This window comes from Hypanus sabinus, chromosome 8 (assembly GCF_030144855.1).
Source record: "Hypanus sabinus isolate sHypSab1 chromosome 8, sHypSab1.hap1, whole genome shotgun sequence".
Taxonomy (NCBI): Eukaryota; Metazoa; Chordata; class Chondrichthyes; order Myliobatiformes; family Dasyatidae; genus Hypanus; species Hypanus sabinus.
The window spans coordinates 147,933,292-147,954,324 of record NC_082713.1 but is presented as its reverse complement, the minus strand read 5'-3'; positions in this window follow the sequence as shown (position 1 = coordinate 147,954,324).

The window sequence follows — 21,033 nt, the reverse complement described above, 5'->3', positions numbered from 1 at the left end:
CACAGCTGCGCGGTCCATTACTGAGTGGTTGAGCATCTTCGAGGAAACAGAAAGAGATTATGCTGTGGTGTTATTAAATAATCCCCACTTTCAGCATTACTGGTAGAATTAGGGGAAGTTCTTTATCTGAGCAGGATACAGTTAGCAATGGGTTATTGGGTCAACTGCAAAGTCGGTTAACTAACATTGGAAACATTAGCAGAGTGTTGGGAGCTCTGTATGTGTGAAGTCTCCAGTCCTTGGGTGGATGGGAAATGAATGGGCATGAAATCTCGAGTTGGTTGCTGTCTTTTGGCCTTGGAATAGCTTAAAGAAATACACCCCGATTAGGTACTGTGCTCCAATTTCCTCTCAGTGTTGACATCTTTCCGTTAATACTGCTGTGAAATAGGTTTGGATGTGTTGATCTGTGTGTGTGTGGGGGGGGGGGGGAATGCCGCATAGACGGTACTTGCTGTTGTTAGATTTGAGCAGAAGTTAATCTGCATTGGTGTGGTGGCTGGCATCAGTCCAGGTGTTGAGGCGAGTGGTGCTGGTCTGGAATGCAGCCGGCTCCTTGCACGCTTTCTGTCTGTGCAGGGCTGAGCCAGTCGCGAGGCTGCCGGCCCATGCGCCACCAGGCACGGAGAGGGGTAACCAGAACGACAATCTCCATTGTAGGCATATTGGAAAAGTCGCAACTGCATTGGAATAGGACATTAGCTAGTTCTGGTGTGAAGATATTCATTATTAAGGCTAATATATAATCATAATTCTTAGCTCTTAATGCAGTCACTTTTGAATATTGTAAAGTCAAGTGAATTGACTGGATACTGACCAGAACAAAGGGACTAAGCTGTTGTCATTGGGTATTTCTGATCCGCTAGTGTTGATGTCAAATGCTTGTAGAATACAGTTTGTCATGAAAGGAGATCCTTGGAGCACTTTCTCCTGTGATCACCATCAATTCCACTGGATATAAAACCATAAGATATAGGAGCAGAAGCAGACCAGTCAGCTCATCGAGTCTGCATGGCTGATCCCATTCTTCCAGTTATCCCCACCCCCCTGCCTTCTCCCCATACCCTTTTATGCCCTGGCTAATCAAGAACCTATCTATCTCTGCCTTAAATGATAGATAGATAGATAGATAGATAGATACTTTATCCATCCCCAAGGGGAAATTCAACATTTTTCCAGTGTCCCATACACTTATTGTAGCAAAACTAATTACATACAGTATTTAACTCAGTATAAATATGATATGCATCTAAAATCCCCCTCCCAAAAAGCATTAATAAATAGCTTTTAAAAAGTTCTTAAATAGTTTACTAAAGTGCATTGAGTGGTAACTTAAGCTCAGTCCTAACTCCGGCACTTTAACATGTCTTGCCCCTGGTGGTTGAATTGTAGAGCCAAATGGCGTTGGGGAGTAATGATCTCTTCATCCTGTCTGAGGAGCATTGCATTGACAGCAACCTGCCGCTGAAGCTGCTTCTCTGTCTCTGTATGGTGCTGTGCAGAGGATGTTCAGGGTTTTCCATGATTGACCGTAGCCTACTCTCTCTGCCACCGATGTCATACTCTCCAGTTCTGTGCCCACGACAGAGCCCGCCTTCCTTACCAGCTTATTAAGACGTGAGGCGTCCCTCTTCTTAATGCTGCCTCCCCAGCACGCCACTACAAAGAAAAGGGCGCTCTCCATGACTGACCGATAGAACATCTTCAGCATCTCACTACAAACACCCAATGATTTGGCCTCCACAGTCACTCATGGCAACAAATTCCACAGAGTTACCACCCTCTGACTAAAGTAGTTCCTCCACATCTCTGTTCTAAATGGACATCCTTCAATTCTGAAGTCATGCCCTCTTGTCCTAGACTCTCCTACCATGGGAAATAACTTTGCCATGTCTAATCTGTTCAGGCTTTGAACATTTGGAATGTTTCTATGAGATCCCCCCTCATTCTCCTGAACACCAGGGGATACAGCCCAAGAGCTGTCAGATGTTCCTCATACAGTGACGGTAAACTTTTTGTTGGTAAGGTTAAACATTTAGTCTGGTCTCTTACTGAGACCAGAGCTGGCTGCTTACAGTGCTTATTACTACGGCTTCACCAGCACGAATGAGTCATATTGCAAGTCACTTCGCAGAAAGAATAGTTACTGAGCCAAAGCAGAAGGTATTTGAAAGGGTGAGCAAATTATTTGTCAATGAGACAAGAACTATAGGGTTATATAGCTTGAAAATAGGCCCATTGGCCCATCTCATCCATGTTAACTAAGTTGCCTGACTTAGCTAGTCCCATTGCCTGCATTTGGTGCATATCCCTCTAAACTTTTCCTATCCAAGTACCTGTCCAAATGTCCTTTACCTGTTGTTACTCTACCCCATATACCACATCCTCTGACAGCTTGTTCCATAAATCCCATACACTGTGTGAAAGATGGGTTTGAAAGAAGGGTTAAAAAAGAGGCAAGTTTTTTAGAGAGGCCATCACGGCGCCAGGAGCAAAAAAAAAAAAAAATGTAACTATGATTTAATCACCAAAGGGAAGAGGGATAGACAAGAGGCTAGAGTGGGGAGTATAAGAGAGTTTGAGACACACAGGAGTGATACAGAGTGATTCCATGTTGGAATTCAATTGTGATAAACTGCTGGACATGGCCACTGACATGCTGGAATTGACAGCAGGTGGAGTCAGCGAGTCCACCATGAATCATTCAATTACTGGATTTGTTATTTACAGATTTGAATTCTCTGTGCCTCCAGTATTGAACCATAAACATAGGGCTTTCATTTCCAATTCAATGTAAAAAGAAAGAAACAACAATAAAAAGCAACAGGCTTTTCTAGAATTGAAAATAAACTTAGAAATCTAAACATAAAAAAGTGGTATTGTCATTGGTGTGTTCATTTTATTAAATAGGCAATTAATGGTCATGATGATGAAGTGTTGTTTAATAAATAATTATCACAAGTGGAACCAGAGGAGCCAACCCACTGGACCACTGTTATACCACTATCAAGTACGCTTAGGTGCCATCTCACGCCAACACTTTGGAAAGTCTGATCATCAGGTTGTACTTCTCCCTGAGTATAGGCAGAGATTGAAGACCATAGCACCAGTAGAAAGGACCAGGAAGGTATGGACAAGAGAGGTGCAGGACTGCATTCAGGGATTCATCTTCGAGTCTGAAAGAATAGTTGTCACTGACCTCACTAAAACCTGTGTGGATGAGTGTGTGCCCACGAGAACGTGCCTGAACCAACAGCTGTGGATGAACCAGGAGATTCATAGACTGCTGAGGGCTAGATCTGTGGCATTCAATACAAGAAGGCCTGGTACAACTTATGGGGGGCAATGTCAAGAGTAAAAGAGCAACGCTAATTGAGGCTCGAGACAGAATCAGATGCACGTCAGCTCTAGTAGGGTTTGTAGGCCATTACTTCCTACAAAGTGAAATGTAACTTCATGAATGGCTGTGATGCTTCACTCCCAGGTGAGCTCAATGCCTTTTATTCTTACTATGAAGAGAGTAAAACTACAGCCATGAGGATCCCTGCAGCACCCAATGACCCTGCAATCTCTGTCTCAGAGACCAACGTCAGAACGTCTTTCACGAGGTGACTCTCGCAAGGTTCCAAGCCCCAATAACGTACCTGGCAGGGCTCTGAAAACCTGTGCCAACCAACTATCAGTGTGTTCAAAGACATTTTCAATCTCTCATTACTACAGTCGGAAGTTCCTACCTGCTTCAAAAGGGGAACAATCATACCAGTGCCAAGAAGAGCAGGGTGAGCTGCGATTATTGTCCAGTAGCACTCATATTTACTGTGATGAAGTGCTTTGAGAAGTTGGTTATGGCCGGAATCAATTCCTGCCTCAGCAAGGATCTGGATACACTGCAATGTGCCCATCAGCCACAACAGGTCTATAGTGGAAGCAGTTGCACTGGTTCTCCATCCAGCCTTGGACCATCTGGATAATAGTAATACTTAAATCAAGCTGCTGATTATTCACTATAACTCAGTGTTTAACGTAACCATTCCTATAGTTCCAATCAAAGAGCTCCAAAACTTGGGCCTTTGTATTTCACAGCATGTGCCAGTGATATTACCTGATTCCAATTCTGATTTTGAAGTGGTAGGATAGTTCAGACTGTGCCAATGATAAATGGTTTATGTGGAAGCTCTATTACCATCAGCAGAGGAAGATTTGTCCTTCATTCATGTCCTTCTCTCGGAGGTGAAAGGTTATCCCATTACTTCATTCATCCAGTTCACTCCATTTTAACTCATTTTTATACTCAGATCAGCTGAGGAATTGTTAAATTTAAATTCATAGACTATAAATTACTTGGAGCTAAGTTTGTTTAATGAAAAGGCATTTTTCAACTTATTCAAAAGTTTCTAGGCTCATGACTTGACCTTACTTAGTCTTCTCGAAGGATTGTAAATGTCAATGAGGAAATTTTTAAATTACCCTCTTCTGACCAACAGTTCAGTCAGGGAATTTACATCTGGGTTTTTTTTGGACAATTTCCAGATTCATTTTGAGATGTCAAATGAAGCACAACAAAGTGAGGCCTACCCAAAATAATATCTCACACTTGATTCCTTTGAAATATGTGACACACCAATTCTAGGAAGAGTTCAGAATGACTGAATCAAGAGCAGCTGATTGGCCAAAGTTTGACAATAGGAAGCTGATTTTCTGTTATAGGACTTGTGTGCTGTGTCGGCAGCATTTTGTATGATTGCATGGAACAGAAAGTTGCTTAAGTTAGACTGTTAAAAAGCTCTAGTTAATATAATGCATAAAGCCATTCCATTTAAGCATTAAAATACTTAAAAATAAAACAAACCAGGACTGGAGGAACAAACACCCTGGCCCGCACTGTCTTTGCTGACCATGATGCCAATCAAAACTCATCCCATCTCTCTATATCACTCCATTCCCCACCTATCCGTGTGCCTGTCAAAGTGTCTCTGAAATGTTGCTATCATACCTGCTTCTACCACATACCCTGGCAGCTCTTCTCAGGCACTTACTGCTCTCTATGCAGCTGCTAACATTTACGGGGAGTAGCCACGTAAACAGCATGGTTGTTGAGCAAAGCGGAGGATGGACACTGAGGGGTGAGTCACTTCCTGCTGCCTACCGTGGGAGTATCCTCAATCGAAGAAATGCAGTGATTTAAGCTGACAATTCAGCCTCACCTTCTCAATGGCAATTAGAGATGGGCAATAAAAGCTGGCATTGTTAGCAATGTCCTGACCCTGGACAACTAATAAATAATTTGCAGAATGCTTGTGTTTACAGCTAGAGCAAAGACATCTTCCAGGTGACAATTTAGATTACAGTATTTAAATGTACTTAAATATTTGTAATGAATTAGATCACTTTTCACTTTGACACAAAAGAGTCTTTTCTGTCGAACAGTGTCCAAAAAGCAAATTAAATCCTCTGAGATTCAGTGTTGTAAAACAATAAAACATGAACATTTCCAAGAGGGCTGAATACTTTTTATAGACACTGTATATGATATGATATATATAGAGTCTGATATGCCTACCTGCTTGCCAACCCCCCCAACGTTGTTATCAAAGCCCTATCCATTTTCCGTACCCCTGCTCTCGCTCTGTCTCCTCCGGAACAGCACAAAGACAGTGCTCACCTTCCATTCCACCAGCCTCCACAGTCAATGAATCATTCCCTGCGCCTTCTGCCATTGTTAAAAGAGACTGCAGCACCAGACACACCTTCCCTTTATCCAGCATTTTGCAGGGATTTTTTTTTCATTTTGTGATTCTGGTCCACTATTCTGTTCTCACCAACCACTCCTTCCTCCTGCAGCACTTTCCCTTGCAATTGAGGGCGATATACAACTTGCTGCTTCACCTCGTTCCCTACCATCCAGGGACCCATGGTCTTTCCAAGTCAAGCAGTGATTCCAGTCTGGTGTATTTTATTCGTTGTTCCCTACGTGGTCTCCTCTACTCTGGAGAACTCCAGTCACCACTGACTGGGCAACTGTTTTGCTGAATACCTCTACTCGAGCAGCAGGATGGGCCGCTAGCTTCCCTCGGTTGTCTATCCCACTCCTACCCTGATCTATTGATCTGTGGCTTCCTGCACCATTGCAATGATGCCCAACACAGGAACAAGACTTCATCATCTATTTGGGTGTGTGACCCCTTGCTGCATTGACACATGTCATATAACTCGAAATCTGTTTGTATCAGTCAGCCGTGATATTAGTTCAGCCGGCGTCCTTATGCAGGGTTTTCACGGAAACATCACCAACTATCACTCCCCCCCACCCCCAACAGACGCTGCGAGATCCACCGAGTTCCTCCTGCAGATGGTTAGTTGCTTCAGATCCCAGCATCTGCAGTGTCTTGTGCCTACTGGTTTTGCTTTTTGAAAGTGCAGCACCTGCCCCGCTAGCCCTCCTGGGCAGGTCTTCCTGCCTGTGTTCTCAACTCCACATTCTTTTCTCTACGTCCTTACTCTCTCAGTGAGGGGCTTCCAGCCTGAGGTCCACAGGCCTCTTGGTTAATGGGAGGGGTCCGTGGCATTAAAAAAAAGGTTTCCGGAACCCCTGCTCCAGCAGCTTCCATTCACTCTTTGACCAGATAACCTTATTTACAGTTCATTCCCGGTGTCACCCTGTCAGAGATAGCCTCGTCTCCTGTTTACCTATCACTTAGTGAGATTCATCCCATTCCAACTCTAAGGAGGGGCCTTTGACCTGAAATGTTAACTCCATTCTCCTCTCAGCCTGGCCTGCTGAAAGTTTTCAGCATGTTGTGTTCTTATTTATACCTCATTTACTTATAGCATTAAACATCTGAATACTTCTGAGAATGGTGGCATTCTGAAACGTTAAAAAACCTGAATAGAAAACATTAAAGCCGTTAAGGTATTTAAAAATAATTAGAAGTCCTAATGCCATGAAAATATTTAAGTATATTCAAATACAGTATTTCTTAAAAAAAACCAAGTTATTTACTAAATCCAAGAAATTCTGCAGGTGTTAGAAATCCAGAGCAACACACACACAATGCTGGAGGAACGCAGCAGGCCAGGCAGCAGCTATCGAAAGTTTTGGTCAAAGGATGCTGTCTGAGCTGCTGAGTTCTGTGTTGTTGTTCATTTGCTGAATTATGTAAATCAGAGCCAATAGCCGGGATGTTTCATGCCTGTTCCCAAAATGACTGGGTTGTTGCTTCAGACCTGCAGGAGGTTACAAAGGGTGCAAGTCCAACAACCACAAAACAGCTGATTGAAGTGATTTTCACATACAGACTGTTAACCCATAATTGTAGAAGTTCCTCTCCGCTTCTGGAAATAAGTTGGTGAAGATCCAAATTTTCCAATTTGGATTCCCCAAGAACACTGGGTCATTGTACTTTGAGTGATATTGAAGCGGCTCCTGGTCGCCAGGTAAAGGCAGGGGGAAACTGGTTCTGCTGTACCCAGAATGATGACGGGATTTAGAACTGGGGTGAATTTCAGAAGGATCAATTCATATTAGCCCTCTCCCTCCCCCTCCCTCCTGCCCTCTCCCTCCCTCCCCCTGCACTCCGCCACCCTCCTCCTCCCTCCTCCCTCCCCCTGCACTCCGCCACCCTCCTCCTCCCTCCCTCCTGCCCTCCCTGTCCTCCCTCCCTCTCCGCCTCCACCTTCCCCTCCCCCCTCCCCCTTCCTCTCCCCCCCCCCCGCTTTCACAAGGAGGACTGTTTGGGGCCCTTAATGGTGGTGAGGGAGGAGTGTAAGGGCAGGTATAACATTTAGGATGTTTGGAGGGATAAATGCCTGGAGATGGATCAGTGGGGAGGAACGAGGGGCCAAGGAAATCACAGAGAGAGCAACCCCCTCCTCGAAAGTGGAGGGGAAACTGTGCCTGATGATGGGATCTAGTGGAGATGGCAGAAGTTGTTGAGAATGATATATTGAATGTGGAGGCTCATGGGTGGCAGATGAGGACAAAAGAACCCTATCCCTCTTACATCAGGGAGTGTAAGGTGAGGGCAAAGTCGTGTATTTAATATTTCAGTAAAAATTGAGTAATATATTTGATTAAACATTTTGATGTTCACACAATGCATTGTGGTTTATATGTAAAAGTATGTAAATGGCATATGTAATTACGCTGCCACATCATAGGCACACACCTCGCTAAAGGTGTAAATGAAGAACGTGTATTCCCAGCTACTTGTTTTCTTTTGATCAGTTTTGTGTTTTGAAGTTATAAAACATAAGCGGTGATAAGTAAGATTTAAAACGAACAGGAGACAACTACCTACCTGCTTAAGTGTAGCATTAAAAGGGAAAATAGACATTCGAGTTAAAAAAAAAGCAGGGCAGGATGTCTAAGATGTTTAAAAATAGCACAGTACATTTGTTTCTTCAGAAGTGCAGCAAGATAGTCAAGTTAAAGCAATAGTGGTAAACAGATTTCATTAGGATTCATAAGTGGAATCAAAACGTGTGTGGCTGAATTGAAGACGTCTGAGTATTGTTGGTTCAATGATGGTCTTAATAATGAACTGGGAGATCATGTAGTTTATGCAGTCTTACAAGAAAGCATCCAAAAATGGCTCTTTGCTGAAGCACAACTCGCATTTAAAAGAGCAGTTGAAATCGCTGTATCAATGGAAATGGCAGCTAGAGGTGCAACTGAGTTGCATTCAGGAATGAAATTAAGTGCGAACGAGATTGCAATGTCTAAACAGAAACCTGGCTGACCAGACAAATTGTGTTACCATTGCAGCAAGGGCTCACATAAACCAGACCAATGCAGGTTTAAAGGTGAAACTGGCAGTAACTGCAACAAAGTAGGACACATATCAAGCAGATAAAAATAAATGGACTGCACAGGGAAGAGAAAAAGGAGAAAACGGCAAGTTGCAGTTTAAGAAGGAGCACTGATCTGCATGCTTTTGATGAAAAATCTGATAATGATGACAGTGGCACAGGACTAGGTAGCCTTGAGATTTATAACGTGAAAACTAATAATAGATAAATAATATGGCTTACACCAGAAGTGAACAGTAAATTAACTAAAATGGAATTGGAGACTGACTTTGCTGTTTCAATCATTCCACAAAATTAGTTTGAACAATACTTCAAAGGTGCTGAACTGAAGCCTGCAGGTATCCACCAAAGAGCTTACACTGGAGAAAAGATCATACCTGTGGGAATACCATTTGTAACAGTGAGATCCAACAACCAGCAAGCTACATTGGGCTTGTATGTGGTAAAACAGGAGGTTCAGCATTGTGCGGTTGTGAGTGGCTGAGACAACTGCAACTCAATTGGAGATCCATCCACCATTGCATGCCACATCCCTTGCAATAGAGTCGACTGAAAGTGAGTTAAGGAAGGTACTGGATGATGCCACAGATCTGTTCAAGGATGGCATTGGAAAAACTCAAACTTACCAAGGGTAAAATAGTGTTAAATGAAAATGCCACAGACAAGTTTTACAAGGTCCATTCAGTTCCTTTTATCATCCGTGATAAAGTAGTCAGTGAGCTAGACTGGCAGAAGGAATTCTTTCCAAGGTTGAGTGGAGCCCATGGGCAATGCCAGTGATCCTAGTAGTCGAGAAGAAAGGGTCTGTCAGGATCTTTGGTGATTTAAGGCCACCTTCAACCCAGTACTGAAGTTAGATCAATACCCTCTGCCCAGAATAGAGGATGTCTTTGCAAACCTTTCTGGAGAGAAACTCTTCAGCAAAGTGGACTTAAACTGAGGCCTACACATGGAGATGGAAGGAGAGCCCAACGTATTTATCACCTTAAACACTGACTGAAGGCTTTATTGTTATTATAGGTTTATTTTTGGAGTAGCAACTGCACCTGCACACTGGCAGAAAGCTATGGACCAGATGTTGCAAGACTGCCCAGGACATCGTTGTTACCAGTAAGGATGACAAGGAATATCTCCAAAATCTCAAGACAGTGTTAAAGAAGTTAGAAGGTTATGGGCTCAGAGCACAATGCAACAAGTGTGAATTCTGTAAACCCAGCATTACTTACTGTGGTCACACCATTGACACACAAGAGTTACACAAGTGTGCTGAAATAATTCAAGCAGTGATGGATGTCCCAAGGCCAAAGGACATGTCGCAGTTGTGGTCCTTTTTATGATTTGTCAATTACTATACCAGGTTCCTGCCAAACCTGGCTACTGTGCTCCACCTCTTGAACTCATTACTACAGATCAGGAAGAAATGGCAATGGACAAAGCAGTGTGAGGTGGCTTTCCAAAAGACAAAGGAAATGGTGACATCAGACACTGTAATCACACATTATGATCCACATTGTCCAGTGAAGCTTGTCTGTGACGCCTCACCTTATGGTACTGGTACAGTGATGGAAGTGAATGCCCCATAGCTTTTGCATCACATTCCCTTAACACTGCAGAGAAAAATTATGCACAGGTTGAATGAGAGGCCTTGAGTCTAGTTTGGGGTGTAAAACATTTCAACCAGTTCTTGTATGGAAAAGGGTTTACCCTCATTACTGATCATCAGACTTTAGTGTCCATTTTCAATCCACAGAGGGGTGTTCCACTAGCAACAGCAGCATGAATGTCGCGATGGCCTCTATTTCTTGGAGGACACAATTACAAGATCAAATTTGAGAGGATAAACAATCATGGAAATGCTAATGGACTGTCTTGTTTACCCTTGGAAAAGGAAATGCCTAGAAATTTATGAAAGAGGACACTATTTTTGGCGTATTCTCCCCAGTGCAAAGCTAAAGTCTCTCTATTATGGCAGAGATGGTCCAAAGGGAAACCAGAAAAGACCCCACGCTGTCTCAGGTCTACATAGCAACCCAAAATGACTGGAATGCGCAGCAGAAATCCCAGTTCCCCCATTTTTACCAATGCCAGAATGAACTTGTCCTTGATGGAGGTTGTCCTTGTGTGGGGATTGAGACCATCTAAAGGAGCTCCAGGCCTGTCACCAATCATGGTCAACATGAAACCATTGGCTTGAAGCTTTGTCTGGTGTCCTGGGACACATCAGCAGATTGAGCAGCCTGCCATGCGCTGTTCAGGTTTCCAACAAGTCCAGAATAAAGGTATTCAGAACTGTCAGAACCACTTCCTGCAGTCCCAGAGTCAACTCCTACAACCACTATGGAGGAGACTCCAGAACCTGAGATTGTTTAACAGCCACAAATCTCATCTGCCAAGCAGAGTGACCTCCCTGGGAAGAAAAGATGTTATCCCACAAGAGTAAGGAATCCTTCACAGCAATTAAATTTTAGGCCTGAATAAAATAATTTAAAATTTACTATGCTGTGGGTGTCTGTTTATAGTAGTTTTACTATATTGTGTATTGTGTATGTTCGCGTATATATCAATATATGCATGGCTTATAGCTAAACAGGGAGGAGTAATATTGTAACTGTATTGTTTGATTAAGCATTCTTTGTTGTTTACATAAGTCATTATGGGTTATATGTAAAAGTACGTTAATGGCATACGTCATTATGCCGCCATGTCATATGTGCGCGCCTTGCTACAAGTAAAATCAAAGTACACGTGTGTATCCCTGCCTCTGTGTTTTGCTTTTGATTAGTTCTATATTTTTGGAGTTTCAAAACATAACAGACAGATGTGTGGAAAATGGAGGGGATGTAGGTGAGGGCTGCACTGATAACATTGGAGGGGAAACCTTGTTCCCTGAAAAAAAGAGGACATCTCAGATCTTATGGAATAGAAAAATTCATCATAAGAATAGATGTGGCAGAGATGGAGGTGCTGAGAGAGTCTTCTGGTAAGATGGCAGTGCATTCGGATGCAGTGTCCCTTAGTGGCCAAACACCTTTATTATTATCACAGGACAATGCTGGACACTAAGAACTTCAGATGCTGCATGTCTACCACACCTGTGAGCTTCCTGTTTGCGGAGGAGCTAGACTTGGTGCAGACCACGTTGCTGCCTGCTACAGGAAGGCATTGGAGTCAGTGTGTGAAGGCAGTGGGCAGTCTAACAGCAGATGATTGTCTTGGATTTTTCTTGCATTCGTAAGAACCTGTTGGACTTTGATTACGTAAAATGCTGCAAGTCCGCTTCCCTTGTTTATTGCTGAGACAGGTGGCAGGGGAGCTGTGTGGCCTTGGTTGTTGTGAGTACTAGGCCTCAAGCTGTGGGCTTTCCTGTTGCAGCATCCAGGAGAGGAAGCTCTGGAGGTGGTGTAGTGTGACGTCCATGCTGGGTTGAAGGCTGGTCTTTCCTGTTGATGCTGATCAGTGGAATTACAACCTGGATTGTGTGTTGGTGTGTGAATGTTCATCTGCGGACTGCTGAGAATTGCTTGTTCCGATAACACCCATGCACCGTCAATGTACAGGACATATCACTCAGGGACATGGGCTATAATGTATTTTTTAGTGTGACTTTAATTTACTGCTATCTTGTATGTGTTATATGAGCCTTGTGCTGTGTATGACTGTTGGTGTTGTGTTTTGCACCTTGGCTATGGGTGCACACTGTTTCATTTGGCTGTATATTCATGGGCATTCATGTATGGTTGAATCATAATTAAACCTGAACTTGAGAAGAAGCATAGAAGAATAGCATCTTTGCAAATGACCTTCGAAAAATGTGCAGTCCAGGTAAGTGTGGAAGTTAATGGATTTGTAAAAGATGCCAGCCAGTAGCTAATTTGTCTCTGGAGATGGAGATAAAGAGACCAAAAGGATGGTAAAGAGGTATCAAGTGATTTTGAGAGTGGGGTGGAACTTGGTGGCAAATGAATGTGTGGCTGAAGAATTGGTGCAGGGTTTCAGATTTGTGGATCATCAGGATCTCTTCAGGGGAAAGTATGACTTGTACAAAAGGGGTGGTTTACACCTCAACTTGAGAGGGACAAACGTAGGTTTAGGGTGCTGTTGGGGAGGGCTGGCAGAGGGATGGGAACCAGAATGTTAAGTCAGATGATGGAGTAAATGTGTAGAGATGGACAGTGGATAGGGCAAAAATGCAGCCAGTTGGATGTGATGAAATATCTTTAATGAAAGAAGTATCATGAGCAAGGGTGATAAACTTAGTGCCTGGAACTATGACATTATGGCCATTACAGAGACTTGGCTGCCACACGGTCAGGAATGGTTGCTGGATGTTCCAGGGTTTAGATGTTTCAAAGGGAGTGAAAGTGGCACTGTAACTCGGAGATGATGCAGAAAAGAAAGTAGTGGGGGGGATCTTCTAATGAGTCAGTGTAGGTAGAAGTCAGAAACAGGAAGGGAGCAATCACTATATCATCTGCACGAGATGATAAGCTTTGCTAGAGTAGATAGCCAGAGACGACTTCTCAGGGTGAAAATGACTAATACAAGATGGTATCATTTTAAGGTGATTGGAGGCAAGTGGAGAGGGGATGTTGGTTAGACAGAGAGTGGTGGGTGTGTGCAATTCACTGCTGGGGTTGGTGGTAGAGGTAGATACATTAGGGGTATTGAAGGAACTCTTGGATGATTGAAAATGGAGGGATACGTAGGAGGAAAGGATTAGATTGGTTAAAAGGTCAGCACAACTTCATGGGTCAAAGAACCTGTACTGTTTTGTAATGTTCTGTGTCCTCTTGGAAGTATTATATGCACCCCCCAATAAGAACAGATACACTGAAGAGCAGATCAGTAGGTACAAAAAAAACAAGATTGTTGTCATGGGTGATCTCAACTTTCCTATTATTGATTGGTACTTCCTTTGTGTAAGATGTTTAGTTGGGGCAGAATTTGTTAGGTATGTCCAGGAAGGATCAATGCAATATGTGAACTAGCCAATGAGAGGAGAGGTCACACCTGAACTTGTATCAGGCAATGATCCTGAACAGACAATGAACATATCTGGGATACTGACCACAACTCCTTCACCTTTAGCATAGCCTTGGACAGGGATAGGAGCAGATGGTAAGGGAAAGTACTTAATTGGGGGAGGGCTAATTACCCCTTTAGGCAGAAACTTGGGAAATGGGCAACAGTTATGTGGAGGTTGTTCAGGGAGTACTTTCATGGGGTATGGATAGGTCTGTCCCTTTGAGGCAGGGAAAGGATGGTGGGATGAAGGAACCATGGTTGACAAAAGTGGAACATTTTGTCAAGAGGAAGAAGGAGGCATACTTAAAGTTTTAGGAAGCAAAGATCAGAAAGGACTCTTGAAGTATCCAGGAAGGGAGTTAGAAAGGGGACATGAGAAGGTCTTGGTGAGTAGGATTAGGGAAAACCCCAAGGCAGATTACATGTATGCGAATAACAGGAGGATGACTAAAGTGAGGGTAGGACCGATCAAGGATAAATAAGGAAACATGTGCCTGGAGTTCCAGGATATAGAAGTCCTTAATAAGTACTTTGCTTTGGTATCCACCAGTGAGAGGGAACATTAAGATCCCAAGGCCAGTGTGCTAATGTGCTGGCATGTCAAGGTTAAGAAACAGGTAGTGTTGGAACTTTTGAAGAACATTAGGATAGATAAATCCCAGGGCCAGACAAGAAATAATCCTAGGTCACTTTTGGAGGTGAGGTAAGAGATCGCTGCACCGTTGTGTTCTCACAATGAAAGCATATGATATTAGTGGGAGATTGAGTTCAAGGGCCACAAGGTTATGTTGCAGCTCTATAATACTCCAGCTAGAGCACACTTGGAGTATTGTGTTCAGTTCTGGTCACCTCATTATAGGAAGTATGTGGAAGCTCTAGAGAGGGTGCAGAAGAAATTTACCAGGATGCTTCCTGGAGTGGAGAACATGACTTGGAGAAAGCTAGGGCTTTTTCCTTTGGTGTGAAAGAGTATGAGAGAAGACTTGATAGAGGTGTACAAGATTATGAGATTACTCTAGGAATATGGTACAGCATGGTAGCATGGCAGTTAGTACCCCAGCTATCAGTGCTTGGGGTTCAATTCCCACCGTTGTTTGTAAGGATCTTGCATGTTCTTCCTGTGATTTCATGGATTTCTTAGGGTGCTCCAGTTCCCTCCCACATTCCAAAGACATATGCATTAGGGTTAATAAGATGTGGGCAAGTTATATTGACACTGGAAGCATGATGCCAGTTGTGGACTAGCCTCAGCACATCGACAGACTGTGTTGGTTATTGAGACAATTGTCACATCTCACTACGTTTCAATGTACATGTCAGAAATAAAGTCTTTATCTCTGGTTATGACAAGGTATTAGTACAGATTGCTCACCTCTTACTGTCCTGAGCATATTAAACAATGAACTACATGACAGGAGATTAACTTTATGCAGAACTGGCTCTCCAAGTGGCACTGCCAGCAACGCCCTGATTTAATCCTTGCCTAAACATGGACAATTGTACAATGGCCAGTTAATCTACTAACTGGTATCTCACCAGAGCACCCAAAGGAAGCCCATGCATTCCACAGGCAGGACACATAGATTCCTTACAGAGGGTGCCAAGATTGAACTTCAGACTCTGGGTCCCTGAGCTGTAATACTGTTGCGCTAACTGCTACAGTACTGTAGTGCCCTTGACGACCCCATCCCACTCCTACTCTAGCCTCCCATACTGTCACAGCGAGGACTAGCACAAACCTGAAGAATGGCATCTCACCACCTTCACATTGCAGACTTCTGGCCTTGATATTGAATTCTCCAACTTAAAGTAACTTGGCTTCCCAGTGTGTTAGTCATCTATATGTAATATTAGCTCGGCTTGTCTTGTTTTCTCTGGGAGTGGTGGACCTGTGTTGTTAGATTGGAGGAATTGAGTTATAAGGAGAGATTGGAAAGGCTGGGACTGCTTTCATTGGAATGAAAGTGACTGAGCAGTAACATTGTAGAGTCACAGAGGATTTAGCATGTACATCAACACTGACAAATATGTCAGTCCCATTTGCCTGTCCCCCTAAACCAGAGGATCCCAACCTTTTTTGTATTTTGGAACAACGCCATTAGCCAAGGAGTCCAAGGACCCCAGGTTGGGAACCCCTGCCCAATCTTGCCTGTACATGTACCTGTCTAAATGTCTTTTAAATGCTGCAATACCACCTCCTGTCGGCAGAGAGCGTATCATAGGTTTAAGGTGAAAGGGAAAGATAAAGGGCATCTGATTAGTCGTTTCTTCACACAGTAAGTGGTGAGTATATGGGACAAGTTGCCAGAGGAGAAAGCAGAAGTGGGTACATTTACAATATTTGAAGAAAACCCTCCGGCACGTACTTGTATAAGAGAGTTTTCGAGAGATATGGACTAAATTCAGGCAAATGGAATTAGCTTAGTAAGACACCTTTGTCGGTAAGGAGGAGTGGGGCTGAAGGGCCATTTTTTGGGCTGTATAACTGGGTGAACCTGTGAATTAAGGGATTGTTACAAAGTGACAATTATGCCTACGGCAACTTTGTTTATGATAGGAGAAAGATTGTCAAGAGTAGTAATCTAGAATAGATTTGTTCTGCTTTCACACACAGCACACATCTGGCCAATTTTCCACACTTAGCTTTAATGTTGGTGTTGCATCTACATGCTGTACCTATCACTCTATAAACTTCAGGTATAGATATCAAGTGTCTTCACTAAATACATTAGACAATTATTTTGGTTTATACAATAAATTCTTCAATTTTCATTATTTCATTTGACTTGCTGAAAATTTGTGGATTACCAATTTGATTCAATTAATATTACATAATTTTCCATGGCATATTACATGAGACAATTTTTTTTAACGTTTTGCTTCCTCAAGAATTGTTTGAGTTTATGATAAAGCAGTTGAAGCTGAACACAAATATAATTTCAGACTACTTGTATCATGTAGGAATTTGGAAAAACAAGAAATTAACTTTTACTAAATATAATGTGTTTAATTGCATAATGGTGCTGATGCTTTGCAATTGTTCAGCTAAGCTAAAAAGTTTTGATGATTTTTTATTTGTGCTCAGTGCCTGAGCCTTCTTTCTTAAGTGTCCAACAATAGTCAGTCAGCATTCTAGTTGCCCTGATACCATTTGTCTGTGACTGCAATGTCCTGGTGATTCCCTGAAACCAAGATTTGCAGGGAAGAAGTCTAAATTTGAATGCAGAAAATGAATCTTTAGTGATGTGTTGCACTTCACGGTTTTGTATGCTTGAAGCTGTACCTGGTTTCGTGCTCTGTAGTTGCCAAGAAAATTTTCAACAACTTCCTTGAATGCCTTCCATTCCCACTTGAAGTTCTTCGAATTACCTGTCTTTAATGACCAACTTGAGCTGTGGACCAACAAAAATGCCTTTCTTAATTTGGCATCAGTTATTTTCGGGAACATCTGTCTCAAATATTGAATATAGCCTGTCTAAAACCTATCCTGACGTGTAGCATCCACCCTGCCTAAGCATGCCCAGGCATGCCTGAACAAGACAGAAAAATTTTCAGTTTACATACTGGGCAACCTTTTAATTGACTTGAATTATGAATTGAAATAACTTTATAGGTGAGTTTTTTGTACTGGTGCACAGTAGGGAAATTTCATGGTGATTTTCATGATCAGCAGCCCAAAATGCATAATTCAGGATTCAGAAAGCAAAATCTTTGCTGTCCAGTGTAATCAAGTCACAAGTTATGGCTTATATATTCAGCATTGTAAACAGAAGAGTTCTGAGCTCGGTAACAGATTTCACCCAGGCCCCCTTTCACCAGCCCCAACCTCCCTGGCAAGTAGCCAAGTGGCTGCCCTTAAGCCCATCTTGAGTAATGGTGGTTGAAGAAAGAATGTTGGCTAAGGCCATGTCTGCCGGGTCTGTGTGTTGTAGCGGGTTAGCCAGGGTTTGTAACAGGTTCATTTATAGTGCCCAGGCAAAAACTGCTAGGAGCAAGGCTCGTTACAGTGAACTGAAGTTTGATTCCATTGCAATGATAGTTTTTCAATAACGCTGACCTAACTGCACAGAAACAAACAGATGCGTCCGGTGCTCCCAGTGTGGCCTTTTATATGTTGGTGAGACCCGACGCAGACTGAGAGACCGTTTCGCTGAACACCTACGCTCTGTCCGCCAGAAAAAGCAGGATTTCCCAATGACCACACATTTTAATTCCACGTCCCATTCCCATTTTGATATGTCTATCCATGGTCTCCTCTACTGTTAAGATGAAGCCACACTCAGGTTGGAGGAACAGCACCTTATATACCGGCTGGGTAGCCTCCAACCAGATGGCATGAACATTGGTTTCTCTAACTTCCGTTAATGCCCCTCCCCTTCTTACCCCATCCCTGATGTATTTAGTTTTTTCTCTCTCTGCCTGTTCTCCATCTCCCTCTGGTGCTTCCCCCCCACTTCTTTCTCCCGAGGCCTCCCGTCCCATGATCCTTTCCCTTCTCCAGCTCTGTATCACTTTCACCAATCACCTTTCCAGCTCTTAGCTTCACCCCACCCTCTCCGGTCTTCTCCTATCATTTCGCATTCCCCCCTCCCCCCTCTACTTACAAATCTCTTACTATCTTTCCATTCGGTTAGTCCTGACAAAGGATCTCGGCCCGAAATGTCGACAGCGCTTCTCCCTATAGATGCTGCCTGGCCTGCTGTGTTCCACCAGCATTTTGTGTGTGTTGTTGTTCACATTTCCAGCATCTGCAGATTTCCTCATGAGATGCTTAATGTGTCCAGATCTTTGATTCCACATCAGCCCACGAGCTGAGGGCATGTGTGTGCGTGCTGGCAACCTAAAGCTTTGTATGTTCATGTGTTAAGTGGCTCAGCAAATCAGAATCGGGTTTACTATCACCGGCCTACTGCACGTCGTGAAATTTGTTGTCTTTGTGGCAGCTGTACAAGGCAATGTATAATAATGGGAAAAAATGAATTATAGTAAGTATAAATATAAAAAGGTGCAAAAATAGAAATAACAAAGTAGTGGGGTAGCATCCATGGGTTCAATGTCCATTCAGAAATCAGATGGCAGAGGGAAAGAAGCTGTTCCTGAATCATTGAATGTGTGATTTCAGGCTTCTGTACCTCCTTCCTGATGGTAGCAGTGAGAAAAGGGCATGTCTTTGGTGGTGGGGGTGCTTAATAAGGAGGTTCACAAGGATGACTCCCGGAATGAAAGGGTTATCATACGAGGAACGTTTGACGGCTCTGGGTCTGAACTCGCTGGAATTCAGAAGGATGGGGGGGGGCGGATCTCATTGAAACCTTTCGAACGTTGAAAGGCCTAGACAGAGTAGATGTGGAAAGGATGTTTTCCATGGTGGGAGAGTCTAGGACAAGAGGGCACAGCCTCAGGATAGAGCAGCACCCTTTCAAAACAGAGATGCAGAGAAATTTCTTTAGCCAAAGTGTGGTGAATTTGCGGAATTTGTTGCGACTTGCTGCTGTGGAGGCCAGGTTGTTGGATGTATTGAAGGCAGAGATTGATAGGTTCTTAATTGGGCCTAACATCAGAGGTTACGGGGAGAAGGCTGGGAACTGGGGTTGAGAAGGAGATAGGAAAAAAGGATCAGCCATGATTGAATGGCGGAGCAGACTCGATGGGCCAGATGGCCTAATTCTGCTCCTATGTCTTATGGTTTTAATAATGGACATCGCTTTTCTGAGACACTGCTCCTTGAAGATGACCTGGATACTACAGAGGCTAGTGCCCATGATGGAGTTTACGAATGTGCATCTTATTTTGATCCTGTGCAGTAGCTTCCACCTCCCCCCCCCCCCCCATACCAGACTGCGATGCAGCCAGTTAGAATGCTATTCACAGTATAGAAATTTGTGAGTGTCTTTGGTGACCTGTCAAATTTCCTGGAAGTCCTAATGAAATATAGCTGCTGTCGTGCTTTCTTTGTGGCTGCATCAATATGTTGAGTCCAGGATAGATCCTCAGAGATATTGAACCCAGGAACTACATCAGACCCCTCTATGAGGTCTGGTGAATGTTCCCTTGTCTTTCCAAGCCCACAATGAGCAGAGTCGTGGTATTATTGTAAGATCCATATGTTCATTGCTAGGTCTGTGCTGAATTAGTTGGCCCAAGTTCCATTAACCCTACAAGTGGGTTCAGTCTCCTTGGCTGGAGGGCGCTGGTTGTAAGAATCCCACTTTTGATGACTTGTTACAGTTGGGAAGTGCAGGTCATTAAAGATCAAACAAATTCAGATCTCAACCTTCTGACATGAATTGTCTGGACTTGCACTGCTCACTAGAATGGTGTCTACGGAAGTAGATTACAGTATTTGCAAAGGAGGAAGTTATTTTTAAAAAGAAGTAAAAGGTAAACAGGGGAATATACTCACCTATATAAAATCTCAAAAACAAGTTGAGTCATCTGTTTCACAGAAAGCACTTGAATACCTTTTGGGATGAGGCCCTTTAAATGAAATATCGTTTAATCTTGTAATTAGTGTCGGAGTGCTATTATTGATTCCAAGGATGTCTACATACATTTTACATGATTAAGCTCCTGTTAATTGTGTAATCTGATTATTGATCTTTTTGGGAAACTTAAGTTGTTTCTAAAATTACTCAAAGGCAGGTGATGTTGAGATCATCAGGCAGATCATGTGATTGCTTTCTATTTAAATATCCAGTCACCTTAGGGGAAAACAGGCTGGAATCACCCCTGATTAATGTTTCAACACAAGAACAAGGCATTTATTGGGAGGAATACAAACCTGCCATGTGGGAAAAGGCTCTCATGACCAGACTATGTAACAGTTTCTTCCCCCAAGCTATTGGACTCCTCAATACTCAGACCCTGGACTGACACCTTACTGCCCTATTGTCTTGTTTACTAGTTATTGTAATGCCTGCACTGTTTTTGTGCACTTTATGCAGTCCTGTGTAGGTCTGCAGTCTAGTGTAGCTTTCTCTGTGTTGTTTTTTTTTACGTAGTTCAGTCTAGTTTTTGTACTGTGTCATGTAACACCATGGTCCTGAAAAACATTGTCTCATTTTTACTGTGTACTGTACCAGTAGTTATGGTCGAAATGACAATAAAAGTCACTTGACTTGACTTGAAAAGCCCCCATTCTGAGAAATTATTGAAAACATTAAGATAACGAGATCATATTCAGCAGTCCAGGCAAACATT